This window comes from Lepus europaeus, chromosome 15 (genome assembly GCF_033115175.1).
Source record: "Lepus europaeus isolate LE1 chromosome 15, mLepTim1.pri, whole genome shotgun sequence".
NCBI classification, from domain to species: domain Eukaryota; kingdom Metazoa; phylum Chordata; class Mammalia; order Lagomorpha; family Leporidae; genus Lepus; species Lepus europaeus.
This window is the reverse complement of record NC_084841.1, coordinates 64,613,186-64,627,016: the sequence shown is the minus strand read 5'-3', so window position 1 is coordinate 64,627,016 and position 13,831 is coordinate 64,613,186. Positions and strand designations below refer to the sequence as shown.

The following is a 13,831-nucleotide window of genomic DNA, read 5'->3' as shown; positions in this document are numbered from 1 at the left end:
TCCTTGCTATTGACATTGCAGACAGGCTTAAGTTCCCGGTCTTGACTTGAGCCTGGCCAAGCCTTGGCTGTTGTGAGAAATTGGGAGAGTGAACCAGCAGATAAATCTCTGTCTCCCTGCTTTTCAAACAAATAAAAAAAAAAAAATCTTTCAGTACTTCCCACCTGATTCAGAGTAAAAGCTCAAGTCCTTCAGCTGAGCTCCAGATTTGTGGTTCTACTTTTCCGTTCTCAGGCAGAACCTGTCCCTGAAGTGGTGTTTTGCTGTTCTTCCCACCATCTACTGCACACAGGCCTCCTTGCTCTTCCCGAAATAGGGGTTTGCACTTTCTACTTCCTCTGGAATGGTCTCTTCCAGGTCATCAGTCCACTTCCTGTCTCGCTCAAGTTTTTGTCTGTAAGATCTTTATCATCCAACACAGATTTGAAGTTTCTAACCTCTCCAGTACTTACAACCTTTTCCTGCTTTTCTGTTCTTTGTAGAACACACTGTATATACACACTAACACTGTGTATTGTGCTTACTTATTTTGTATTTTGTTTGTTTCCTCTATCTAAATATCATTTCCTTGAGGTCAGGAATTTTTTGTTAAAGATTTATTTTATTTACTTGAAAGTTTGAAAGGCAAAACTACACACACACACACACACACAGAGCAGGAGAGAGAGAGAGAAAGAGAGGTTTCTTTCTTTCTTTCTTTCTTTTTTTCTTTCTTTCTTTCTTTCTTTCTTTCTTTCTTTCTTTCTTTCTTTCTTTCTTTCTTTTTTTTTTTTTTTTTAGAATAGTCTTCTATCTGCTGGTTCACTCCCCAGATGGCTGCTATGGCTGGGACTGGGCTAGGCGGAAGTCAGGAGCCAGGAGCTTCTTAACAGTTCTTCCATCTGGGTGCAGGGTCCCAAGCACCTGGACCATCCTCTGCTGCTTTCCTGGGTGCATTAGCAGGGAGCTGGATCGGATGTTTAGCAGCCAGGACTTGAACTGGCACCCATTTGTGATGCTGGTGCTTCAGGCAGTGGCTTAACCCACTACACCACAATGCTGGGCCCCAAGTCAAATTTTTGGAATAAAATGCATGGCACAAAGCTTTGTAGCCTCGCAGCAGATGTGAGTATTAAAATTTCAATGTCTCCATGGAGAAGAAAGAGAGGGTGTTATTTATCCAAAGAGTTTTGGAACTGATTGTATTTAGAGAGATACTATCTCTAGCTTCCAAGCCTTGGTGTTATACAAATATTCTTATAATACATTTTGCTCGGTAAGCTATGACTATGCAGGAATAGGAGAAATCCGGAGAGAATTGTGTCCCAGCAGTAATTCTAATTTTAAAATAAAAAAATTAATTTTGCTTTTTCTTTTAAATTAACTTTTATTTATTTGAAAGGCAGAGAGAGGGAGAGAGAGAAAGAGACCTTTCATCTCCTAGTTTATTTCCCAAACACCGACAACAGCCTGGACTTGGAGCTAGGAGCAAAGAACTTAATCCGGGATACCTGAGCGAGTGGCAGGAACCTAATTATTTGAGCCATCAACTACTTCCTTCCAGGGTACACATTATCAGGAAGCAAGAGGTAGACACTGAGAAAGAGAGACAGAGAGAGAGAGAGAGTTATAGACAGAGAGAGAGGCAGAGAGAAAGGTCTTCCTTCTGTTGGTTCACTCCCCAAATGGCCGCTATGGCCAGTGCTGCGCCGATCAGAAGCCAGGAGCTGGGAGGAAGCAAGAGTTTGAAGTATAGCTGAGACTTGAATCCAGGCACTCTGAGAGGGGATGTAGGCATCCTAAGAGGCATCTTTTTTTTTTTTTTTTTTAAGAAATCTCTCTTTTTTTTTTTTATTTGACAGGTAGAGTTATAGACAGAGAGAGAGAGAGAGAGAGAGAGAGAGAGAAAGGTCTTTCTTTCGTTGGTTCACTCCCCAAATGGCCACTACAACTGGCACTGTGCTGATCTGAAGCCAGGAGCCAGGTGCTTCTTCCTGGTCTCCCATGCAGGTGCAGGGGCCCAAGCACTTGGTCTGCCCTCCACTGCCCTTCCGGGCCACAGCAGAGAGCTGGACTGGAAGAGGAGCAACCGGGACTAGAACCTGGTGCCCATATGGGATGCTGGCGCTGCAGGCAGAGGATTAACCAAGTGAGCCATGGCGCCTGCCCTTAAGAGGTGTCTTGACTACTGTGCCAGACACCTGCCCTCCAGCAGGAATTCTAAATTCCAGCAGCTATATATCTATGCACACCTGAGCTCAGATTTAGAGGCAAAATGTTTTCAGAATTTTCCCCATTTCTATTTCTTGTCTGCTTCTCTGGGTTGGCTCATTGTTAAGTAAGCAAATCATGTGCCACATAATGACGTTTCAGTCAACAACGGACTGCATATACAGCAGTGATCTCACAAGATTATATCACTTATTGACGTTCAGCTATCTTGGTTTGTGCAAGTGCGTGCCATGCTGTTCCCAGAATGTCCAGACTGTCTCATGACTCATTTCTCAGGATGTATCGCCTTCCTTAAGCGATAGATGATTTATGTTTTTTAACTTTAGCAACCACAGCTGGAAGAGAACTTCCTTTCCTGATTAGTTTCTGCAGAAATGTTGGAGTTAAGTCTTACTCATCCAGTTTGTGTCACATACCCATTCCTGAACTACTCTATGGGGAGAAGGAACATCTGATTTTCCAGACCTGGGCTGTGTGATCTGTGAGTGAGCATTGCCAAACCGTATGAACTGAGGATGAGAGAAGTGTAGTTCATAAAAGGAGCATTGAGATGCTGCTCCCAAAAGGGGCTAGATGCTGCAGAATCAAAAAGCAACACACACCCATTATTTATTTGCACACTCAATTCACTCTCATTTTAACATTCGAGTATTAATATATGTAGGCATTCTTGTCTCATTCATGTGTTTTTTTTTTTTTTACCTGACATCACATCATGATGAATAAATATTTTTGCAAACATGATTTTAGTTGAAGGTGAATTTATATTTAAATTCATTGTCTATTTGTAGATATCTGGCTTATAAAAATTGGATTTTGAAGAATATTTATTAGAGAATTAGGGAGAGTAGATGTGGGGAAGAGAAGTAGGGCCAGGAGTTGGGTGGGGCAAGAGACATGCCTAGGACACAAAATATGAAGCAGTATTTTCAGTCATGCAGCTGCAGGTGGCACTGCATGTCCCTGGGCAGGCCCTTACATTTTGTGTTCTGGGTAGTTGTCTTGCTGTACCCGGTCTCATTCCTGAATTGAAGCATATTCAGAGAATGGTGATTACGTTAAGCTATGAGTATGGGTTAAGTTATGATAGCCTGTGTAATTGGGAATTGGGGGAAGATTAAGATATATTAGAAAGTAGTCATGTACATTTTCTAGTCATAAATATGGAAAATTTTGCTGAGCTCTGATAAGCTCTGATAATACTTGTGAAATGACACAAAGGATATAATTTTTTTTCATAGATTTATAGTAATTTGAACAAAGAAAAATAGACACATCACCAAAGACATTCTTATTTTTATCTCACACTATTTTGATATCAGGAAAAAGTGTGACTTTACTGAAAAAAAATTATAGGAAAGATGAGTTGGAGATTAAGGCATAATACATGGGTGCTTTCACCAGCTTTCCTGAGTGACACTGTTGACACTGCCCAATGTTGAGCATGGCATTCTGGTTGGATGGTTGTCTCTCTCGTACTTAGGTCTTTGAAAAATGGTAATTTCCATATTACAACAATTACGATGAGGTACCAGAATATAGAATTCCAAATATCTGAACTATCTTTGCTGATGGAAAATAGAGTCTGAAAGGCCTGCTGATAACCAAAGCAGAGGCCCCAGAACCGGTACTTCCTTCCCATGGCTCTCTTCTCTGACATGGAGATCAGCAGTGTGCCCTCTGCCCCAGCAGCAAGCTCCCAAGGCAGAGTGGCAGCCACTATTTGAGAAAAACAGGGGTGCTGGCTTTCGTAAGCCATGTAATGAAAACTGAGAACCAAGAAGGAAATTTTGTGCTCCCGTGACTTGACAAATTAGAATTGGTGAAAAACAAATAAAAAGTGGAAATTGAACTTTATGATTTTTTTTAACCATGACTTGACTAAGCAATATGGGAGTTCTTTCTTGGAATCTCCTGAGAGTGTGGAATGATTGAAATGTGTCAAAAGTGTAATAACTCACAATTGACAAGTATGTAAACTTCTCAGAATTACAAAACATGTTGTTAAAGTCTTCCTGAAGATACAGATTTTTATTATTTATTTCCTTTTTGAGTAGTGAGGATTTATAAGTAAATGTAATGGAAAACCTTTGATCTTAATAAAGTATCTTGGAACGATAAAAAAAAAAAAAAAAAGAAAATAGAGTCTGAAAAAGTAGAAAATCAAATGAATGATCCACAAGTCATTGAGTCTGTCTTTGGAATGAAATTAGACATGTACATTATGTACACTTAGCTACACAGTCACAGTATTTTGTCCTTAGAAATTTTTTTTTATGATCAAAGATGTTTACTGTATTACACATTGGAGACTTAATTGAAGATACTGTAATGAAAGCATAATTAAGAGAACTCATGCCTCAAATTTTTGTATCTGAGTATTGTTGTAGGCCATGAATTTTTCGGCTACTCTAACAACTCTTGCCAAAGCCTTTACCAAAAAGTGTATGAATTAGAGAAAGCCATAATTTGCTATGTGATTTCATTCATTCAGCAATCACTTGTTGGTACTCTGTCCCAGCTATTGTGCAGGATGCTGACTGTTTTGAGATAAAAATACCTATCCTCAGTTATGTTACAGATTACTTCAGGGTTGCACTAACACTTGAATTATATGTTGATCAGCTTTCCAAGCAATTCTAGCATTGGGAGGCTTGCCAAATCCAGAAGGAAATAAAATTCTTGTCTGGAGGCGAAGAAGAAACACTGTGAAAGTGGGCAAAAGATTAGAAGAGTAGAAAACCTTGAGAGTGTACGTGCCACACTGTGTTTGGTCAGTTTCCTGACTAGAAAAGAGAGGGGTAATCTTGTTGGTATCATTTATGAATATCCTCTGATTTATCTGATAGTGGAGGAAGTAGGGGAAATGTCAGGAAACAGAATAGGCAAAAAAAAGAGCTTGGAAGAAGAGGAGAGCTGATTACAAATCAGAAAATCAGGATTAAAAATAGGCCACGAGAGAGAAAAAAAAATAAAAAAGAAAAAGAAGTTGTGACACCAGTAATAAACAAGAGAGCTGTGACCCCTGTTTCTAGGACTGAGGAGAGGGTAGCCCATTCAAGAAACATACTTTGGCAAACTAAATAAAGCATGAAAGACAGAGAAAGTATGTGCTTCCTTGGAGAGTTCTTCTTGGACTTACCCCAGCCTCTGTAAAAATTTTCTTTACAAACTTAATTTTTTTTTTTTTTTTTTTTTTGGACAGGCAGAGTGGACAGTGAGAGAGAGAGACAGAGAGAAAGGTCTTCCTTTTGCCGTTGGTTCACCCTCCAATGGCCGCCGCGGTAGTGCGCTGCGGCCGGCGCACCGCGCTGTTCCGATGGCAGGAGCCAGGTGCTTCTCCTGGTCTCCCATGGGGTGCAGGACCCAAGGACTTGGGCCATCCTCCACTGCATTCCCTAGCCACAGCAGAGAGCTGGCCTGGAAGAGGGGCAACCGGGACAGGATCGGTGCCCCGACCGGGACTAGAACCCGGTGTGCCGGCGCCGCAAGGCGGAGGATTAGCCTGTTGAGCCACGGCGCCGGCCACAAACTTAATTATTTTAACAAGTGTGGTTCCTTGCTTCCTCTGATGCACTTCCAACTTGAAGTTAGTTGTATGCTTTCATAACAGAAAAACATGAATTATCTCTTCAACCTAGAAAAAGGTAAAATGTATTAACATTGGGAGAGGGGCAGAAGAAAAGGGAGAGAGTGAGCAGTGGGTAGCCAAGTTTGGTCAGTATAAGCTTCCTTTTAATTTGATTCCTTTTAATTAAATTAAATTTAATTTAATTCAGATAAACTGTCACAATTGATTTCTAGTAATAGCCTAGTACATTCCATATGTGCATTTTTACACTTTTATTTGTAGTGAACAGTTCTGACTCCTTGAATTTCTTTCTTGCAGCTCATATTTTTTGGCTAGACCTGTGATCATTCCCATGAGCCTTCACTCTACGTTTTTTCAAGTGTTTTCTTCATCCCTAATGAGTAATCATACCTCGACATGGACCTGCTACTTTAGCTAAGACATGACCAGCAATGAATAGTAGTAAGGTAGGATTGCTTTATTCTTCTTAGTAAATTACTGAAAGCATTTTTTCCTTAGTCTTTAAAACTGAGACAGTTTTCACTTGTGGTTTTTTTTTTTGTTAGATTATTCTCCTATTCTGGTTAGGCTACTATCATTTTATGTTTGTGTTAACTTATTTATTTATTTATTTTTGCCTCTAATTTATCCTAGTGAATATAATCTCATTTGTGATGTAATTATTATTTTTTCAACGAACTTACTGTGAGCAGAATCCCGGCTTATGTTTTTCTTCAACCTGTGTGCCTACCAGACCTGTATTTTGAAATGCTTGGAACCAATTATCTTTTTTTTTCCTTCAAAATTTGTTCTTGATAGTTGTATTTCTCCATTTCCAGAAAGACTCCGAAGTTATATGAGATGAAAGTTTAATTAAATTAACTAAAGTCACATGAAGTTAAATTTCAGGGAAAAGTGTAAAGTGTTAGCTAATATACATTACAGATATCCAGATGCTTTATTTCTAGGACTAATGTTATTTCTAACATTATACTTAAATTTTTTGATAAAACAACCTATCCTTTAGCTATAGGGAAAGATAGCTTTCTAAAAGATTTCTGTACGTGGTACTAGCACCCAACCAGTTGCTTAAAAAACAAATATCTTAAAGTCATCTTTGAGTATGTTCTGTCTGTCTTTCCACATCTGAACAATCTATAGTTTCTGCCAATTCTGATTTAAAAAAAAAAATGCATCTCAAATCCATCCTTCTCTCCCTTGGTACCAGTACCGTCTTAAGGCTACCACTAGTACTTCAGCTCCTAAAAGCTGGCTTTTACTTCCAACCTAGCCACTTCATTCCTCACACAGCAGCTAAAATTATATCATTTAGAGTAAAATGTAAATTTCTTGCCAAACCCTTCAGTGCCCCTGTATGATGTTTAATTAATTATGAGTTTAATTTCATGACTAAAATCTTTCTGGAAGTGAAAATAATTGGTCTGTACTTTTATACTGAGTGCTAAGTGTCCTCTCCTTTCCTCTCTTTCATTTTTTAAAAAAACATTTATTTATTTATTTGAAAGGCAGAGTTATAGAGAGGCAAAGGCAGAGGGAGAGAGAGAGAGAGAGAGGGAGGTCTTCCATCTGTTGGTTCACTCCCCAGATGGCCGGCCGCAATGGCTGGAGCTATGCCGATCCGAAGCCAGGAGCCAGGAGTATCTTCCAGATCTCTCACACAGGTATAGGTGCCCAAGGACTTGGGCCATCTTCTACTGCTTTCCCAGGCCCATAGCAGAGAGCTGGACAGGAAGAGGAGCAGCCAGGACTTGAACTGGCGCCCATATGGAATTCTGGCACTGCAGGCCAGGGCTTTACCTGCTATGCCACAACATTGACCTCCTCCCTTCCTCTCTTTTAAAAGATCATTCTTTTAATGTTTTCAGCCAGCTTGAAATCTGCCCAAACTGTACCCTGCGTTCTGCTATGTAATTTCATTGTTATTTTATTTTGGAGATTTTTGAGCATCCTGTCGTTAGGTGTGTGTCATACAAAGCTCACTTGAAAGTATGGAGTCTGTCCAAACTCCTAGGAGGCACATTTATCATCGTCCGTAGTTTTGTGGCTGCCTCAGAGCATATTAACATTTAGCATCTTAGGATCGATATTTTAGGTACAAAGTTAAATTGAGTAGATTTTAAAGTAATTGTTACCCCATGTCACTTCTTTCTCCTAAAATAATTAATAGTCCTATCTTTCTTTTGTTTTTTTCTGTGAAAAATTTTAAGATATTTTCTTGAAAGAGAGGGGTATTACTATTTATGGTTTGTTCCCTAGGTGGCGGGCATTTAGCTAACTGTTTTCAATCTCTTATTTTACCCTTACTGTCCTATGAGCATCTCCACTTTACATTCAGCTATCCTTTGAGTTTTAGAGCTGAGAAATAATGGTAAAATAATGGGATTGTATGGCTGGAAAGAACGTTGGCAATCATCCACTTCCTCTCTTTCAGCTGGGACCTCAGAGAGGCTCTTGACCTGCCCACCATCATGCAGCTGTTTTCATGGTTGTTGACACTAATGCTGCTTCTGCTCCTCATGCTTCAGGCAAGCTGGCCTCCTGCTGCTTCTCTCTTCCTACCCATTCAACATTTCATTGTCACAGTGTTTGCTATTGCAGAAAATCTGAGAATACAGGACAACGAACACCCTACTGCAGCTTACCTGGATTCACTCTGTTTACATTTTGGCATACTTTTTCTTTCTTTACATGTTAGTAGATTTTTAAAAAAAAAGATTTATTTATTTATTTGAAAGTCAGAGTTACAAAGAGAAAGGAGAGGCAGAGACAGGGAGAGAGGGAGAGAGGTCTTCCATCAACTGAGTCACTCCCCAGTTGGCTGCAACAGCCGGGGCTGTGCCGATTCGAAGCCCGGAGCTTCTTCTGGATCTCCCATGTGGGTGCAGGGGCCCAAGAACCTGGGCCATCTTCCACTGCTTTCCTAGACCATAGCAGAGAGCTGGATTGGAAGTGGAGCAGCCGGGACCTGAACTGGCACCCACATGGGATGCCGGCATTGCAGGCGGTGGCTTTACCTACTACGCCACAGCACCGATCCCAACATATTAGTAGATTTTTAAACCTGTTTGAAGCTGTATTAAAGACAGCATGATCATCTAAATTTTTTAGCATCTAGATTGTAGAGTGTGGATAATTCCTTGAATAATCATAATACTAATGTCACATTAAGAAAATTAATATTAATTAAAGAGGGTTTATTTAGTCCACTGGTGTTACTATAAAAATACTGTCAAGACTGGGTAATTTATAGACAACTAGGATTTATTTCTCATAATTCTGGAGGCTGGGAAGTCCAGGATCAAGGTCCTGGTATTTTTCATGTGTGGTGGACTCCCATTCCTCAGAGATGGTGCCACCTGGGTGGCCTCACAAGCCAGAGGGCTGAAAGGGGAGAGGATGCTCACTGAAGGCCATTTTATAAGAGCATTAATCCCATCCAAGGCACTAATCACCTTCCCAGGGCTTTCATATCTTTTTTTTTTTTTTAAAGGCAGAGTTACAGAGAGAGGGTGAGACAGAGAAATCTTCCATCTTCTGGTTCACTCCCCAAGTAGCCCAAACGGCCAGGGCTGGGCCAGACTGAAGTCAGGAGCCAGGAGATTCCTCTGTGTCTCCCACATGGGTGCAGAGGCCCAAGGACTTGAGCCATCCTCCTTTGCTTTCCCAGGCACATCAGCAGGGAGCTGGTTGGGAAGTAGAGCAGCTGGGACTTGAACTGGCACTCATATGGGATACTAGTATTATCAGCTACACCACAGTGCCAGCCCCAAGCTTTCACTTCTTAATTCCATCACCAGCATATGAATTTTGGGGGGACACATATGAGGATATTCGAACCATAGCAATATTTAATATAATAGATTTCCTTGGTTATCCCTAAAATTTTGTTTTTGGCCCTGTCTTCAGTCAAGTTGTATTCATTGCATTTGGTTCTTAGGCCTTTTTATTCTCCTTTAGTCTCAGTCCCCTACTGTTTTTTGTACTTTTTTTTCTTTCCATGCTCTGTATTTCTTTTAAGAGATATAATTTGTATATACTTCATGTCTGTTTTGGGAATTGCCTGGTTTCTTAGAACATTATTCATCCAAAGCTTTTTTGCAATTTACTTTTTTCCTCCAATTCTCTGAGGTTGCTGGAGATAAAATTGTCACTTCTAGGCCTTTTTTTCCTTTGAAAATATCATTCTAACTTCAAGTGTACATTGGCTGAAGGTTTTACATTTGGATGCATTAAGTTAAAGATAAGAAGACTAGGAGATTTATGTTGTACTTGATCCACTGGCACTAGTCAAGTGAAATTCAAATTAAAATGAGAGGAGTCTGCAGGAGTTCCTTCCTCTGTGGCCCATTCCCACTTTCTAGCAAGTTTGTTGTATCTAGAAATATATATCTTGTCACTGTGGACATTATAAAACAGTAGCAGTCTAAGCCTTTGTCTTTGAAAAATGCAGTTTCAAGTGGGAAACATTAAAATGCAAATGATGTAGCAGTAAGTTAATAGAATGGCAAGAGGTAGGCATGAAGAGAAGAGATTTAAGAACCTTGGCACTGGTCTCCTGTAGAACTGTCACTCAGTGAATTTTTTTTCTTCCTTTCTTGTTTTTGAGTTTCATAGTTTTTTTTTTTTTTTTTTTTTTTTTTAAGAATTATGTGATACTTGGGAACTAGTATTTTTTTTTTTGGGAGAAGATAACTTTTGAGCAATATTTTCAAAGAGGGAGAATCATATTTTGGGTGATAAGAAAGGGAAAAGTTTCAGTGAGGAAGGCACAACTTCAGATGGCGTGGGGACGTAAAGTTCCAGGCAGGCTGACTTACTTCTACCACATTTTATACAAAGGTTCCTTCTCATCAGAACTGCTTCTTCTCTGTTTATCTTTCTGAGGCTGGGATTGGTGCTTTTTATTTCTGTATACTCGGGCTCTCAGTGCTTGTTGTATTGTAGACATTTAATACGTGCTTATTGAATGAATAGATGAATGAATGAAAACTCATACTAAGATATTGATTCCAAAGATGATGATTTCTTTTTTTTTTTTAAACTTTTATTTAATGAATATAAATTTCCAAAGTATAGCTTATGGGTTACAATGGCTTCCCCCCTCCCATAACTTCCCTCCCGCCCGCAACCCTCCCCTTTCCTGCTCCCTTTCCCCTTCCATTCATGTAAAGATTCATTTTCAATTCTCTTTGTATACAGAAGATCAGTTTAGTATATATTAGGTAAAGATTTCAACCTTTTGCCCATATAGCAACATAAAGTGAAAAAACTACCATTGGATTACTAATTATAGCATTAAATAGCAATGTACAGCACATTAAAGACAGAGATCCTACATAATTTTTTTTTCAAATTAATTAATTTTCTATGCCATTTCCATTTTAACACCAGGTTGTTTTTTTTTCATTTCCAATTCTCTTTATATACAGAAGATCACTTCAGTATATAATTAGTAAAGACCTCATCAGTTTGTGCCCACACAGAAACGCAAAGTATAAAAATACTGTTTCAGTACTAGTTATAGCATCACTTCGCTTTAGACGACACATTAGGGACAGATCCCACATGGGGTGTAAGTACACAGTGACTCCTGTTGCTGATTTAACAATTTGACACTCCTGTTCATGGCGTCAGTAATCTCCCTAGGCTCTAGTCATGAGTTGCCAGAGCTATGGAAGCCTTTAGAGTTCGCTGACTTTGATCTTATTCCGATAGGGTCATAGTCAAAGTGGAAGTTCTCTCCTCCCTTCGGAGAAGGGTACCTCCTTCTTTGATGGCCCCGTTCTTTCCACTGGGATCTCACTCACAGAGATCATTCATTTAGGTCTTTTTTTTTTTTTCCATGATATCTTGGCTTTCCATGCCTGCTATACTCTCATGGGCTCTTCCGCCAGATCTGAATGCCTTGAGGGCTGATTCTGAGGCCAGAGTGTTGTTTAGGACATCTGCCATCCTATGAGTCTGCTGTGTATCCCACTTCCCATGTTGGATCTTTCTCTCCCTTTTTGATTCTATCAGTTAGTATTAGCAGATACTTGTCTTGTTTGTGTGATCCCTTTGACTCTTAGACCTATCAGAGCTATCAATTGTGAGCTGAAATTGATCACTTGGACTAGTGCGATGGCATTGGTACATGCCATCTTGATGGGATTGTGTTGGAATCCCCTGGCACATTTCTAACTCCACCATTTGCGGCCAGTCCGATTGAGCATGTTCCAAATTGTTCATCTCCTCCCTCTCTTTTTCCACTCTTAGATTTAACAGGGATCACTTTTCAGTTAAAATTTAAACACCTAAGAATAATTGTGTGTTAATTACTGAGTTCAACCAATAGTACTAGAACAACAACAACAACAACAAATACTAAAAAGGATAAAGTATTCCATTGTACATCTAAAGTCAGGACAGGAGCTGATCAGTTCATTGTTGCTTATAGTGTCCATTTCACTTAACAGGTGGGCAACTAGAGTAATGATTGGACCCAGGGTTGATGGATTCATTGCTGAAGTTGAGAGCTAGAATTGGTTGAGGAGTCTGTGAATGGAGAGAAAATTGTTCCAGTGGAAGGGAAAAGTGGTGTATGAGAGGGGTAAAGATAATATATTTTTTTCCTTTTAAAGATTTATTTATTTTACTTGAAAGCATTACAGAGAAAGAGGAAGAGACACAGAGACAGAGAGACAGAGAGAGACAGAGAGAGAGAGAGAGACAGAGAGAGAGATGTTTTCCATATGCTGCTTTACTCCCCAAATGGCCACAGTGGCCAGAGCTGAATTGATCCAAAGCCAGGAGCCAGGAGCTGCTTCTGGGTTTCCTACATGGGGCAGTGGCCTAAGGACTTGGGCTGTCATCCACTGCTTTCCCAGGCACATTAGCAGGGAGTTGGATTGGAAGTGGAACAGCCCAGTCTTGAACCAGCACTCATATGGGGTGTCAGTGCTGCTAGCCATGGCTTAACTCACTCCATCAGGATGCTGGCCTCCAAAGATAATCGTTTTATGGGGATACAATTGGGAATTTTTTCAGAAAGATAACTATCATCATATAAATATCTGACATTTTCTAAGTAAAAATAAATATGTTTGAAGGAGAAAGAATTTTTTAGTGTTAAACACTTAATCGGAAATTGATTTTGTTTCCAGAATAATGAGAATATAATGTTACCCAGAGTTTCTTTTTAACATTCTTTAGTGCAATTATCAAACTTAAAACACAGCAAAAATATAATGGGTCCCCTAGTACACATTACTCACTGGCTTCAGCAATTGTTATTTTTTCTGGAATATTTTAAAGCATTTTGTCAAAAATAGCTATTTTGTAAAATATTCAGATTATCTACTTACCTTTTTTTTTTTTTTGAGGTAAGAAGAAATAGCATAAATGTATATCATTGGGTGAATGAGTAGAGAAAATGTAGACTGTTCATACAGTGGAATATTATTATGCCACACAAAGGAATCTAGTGCTGATAAAATCTCACAGCATGGAAGTACCTTGCAAACATTATGTTAGGCTTATGAAGCCAGACAGAAGGGGTCACATAGTGTGTGATCCTATTTCTCAATGTATGAGCCCTTTAGAATAGGCAATACATGGAGACAGAGAGCAGATTGGTCCTTCTCAGGCGCCAGGGCAAAGGGCGACGGCAGTGAATGCTTATGTGTACAGGAGTTCTCTTCGTGGTGATGAAAATGTTTGGAACTGGTTGCACAGTGCTGAGAATATACTTGATGCCACTGAATTATATTTTAAATGGGTTATTTGCCTTGATGTGAATTTTACCTCAATTTTAAAAATATTTAACAAATAGCTATTTGTTTCAAAATAGAAAATAGAGATACACAAAGTAGAAAATGATGTTTTCCCCATTAATATCAAGTCTTAATCATCAGAGGTAGGTAAAGTTAAAAACTTCATGTGTATGAATGTGGACTGTTAAGACGTGCATTCAAAAACACATGTATATTCAAAACACATTTTTGTATACAGTTTTATATGTGTTATGTTGATACACATATTCTGAAGTTT

At 39.3% G+C, this 13,831-nt stretch overlaps 1 protein-coding gene across 7 annotated transcripts in view; it reads left to right on the top strand.

Annotated features, from left to right (window-relative positions):
* Positions 1-13,831, top strand: part of FER (FER tyrosine kinase) — a 427,785-nt gene that overhangs the window by 15,848 nt on the left and 398,106 nt on the right. For 4 of the 7 annotated variants that reach the window (XM_062212302.1, XM_062212306.1, XM_062212299.1 and 1 more), the window contains one exon: positions 6,101-6,249. The exons of the other annotated variants lie outside the window; for them this stretch is intronic. The gene's annotated coding sequence lies outside the window, so the exon portion shown is untranslated. The remainder of the gene's footprint in view (positions 1-6,100; positions 6,250-13,831) is intronic. 7 annotated transcript variants of the gene reach the window in all.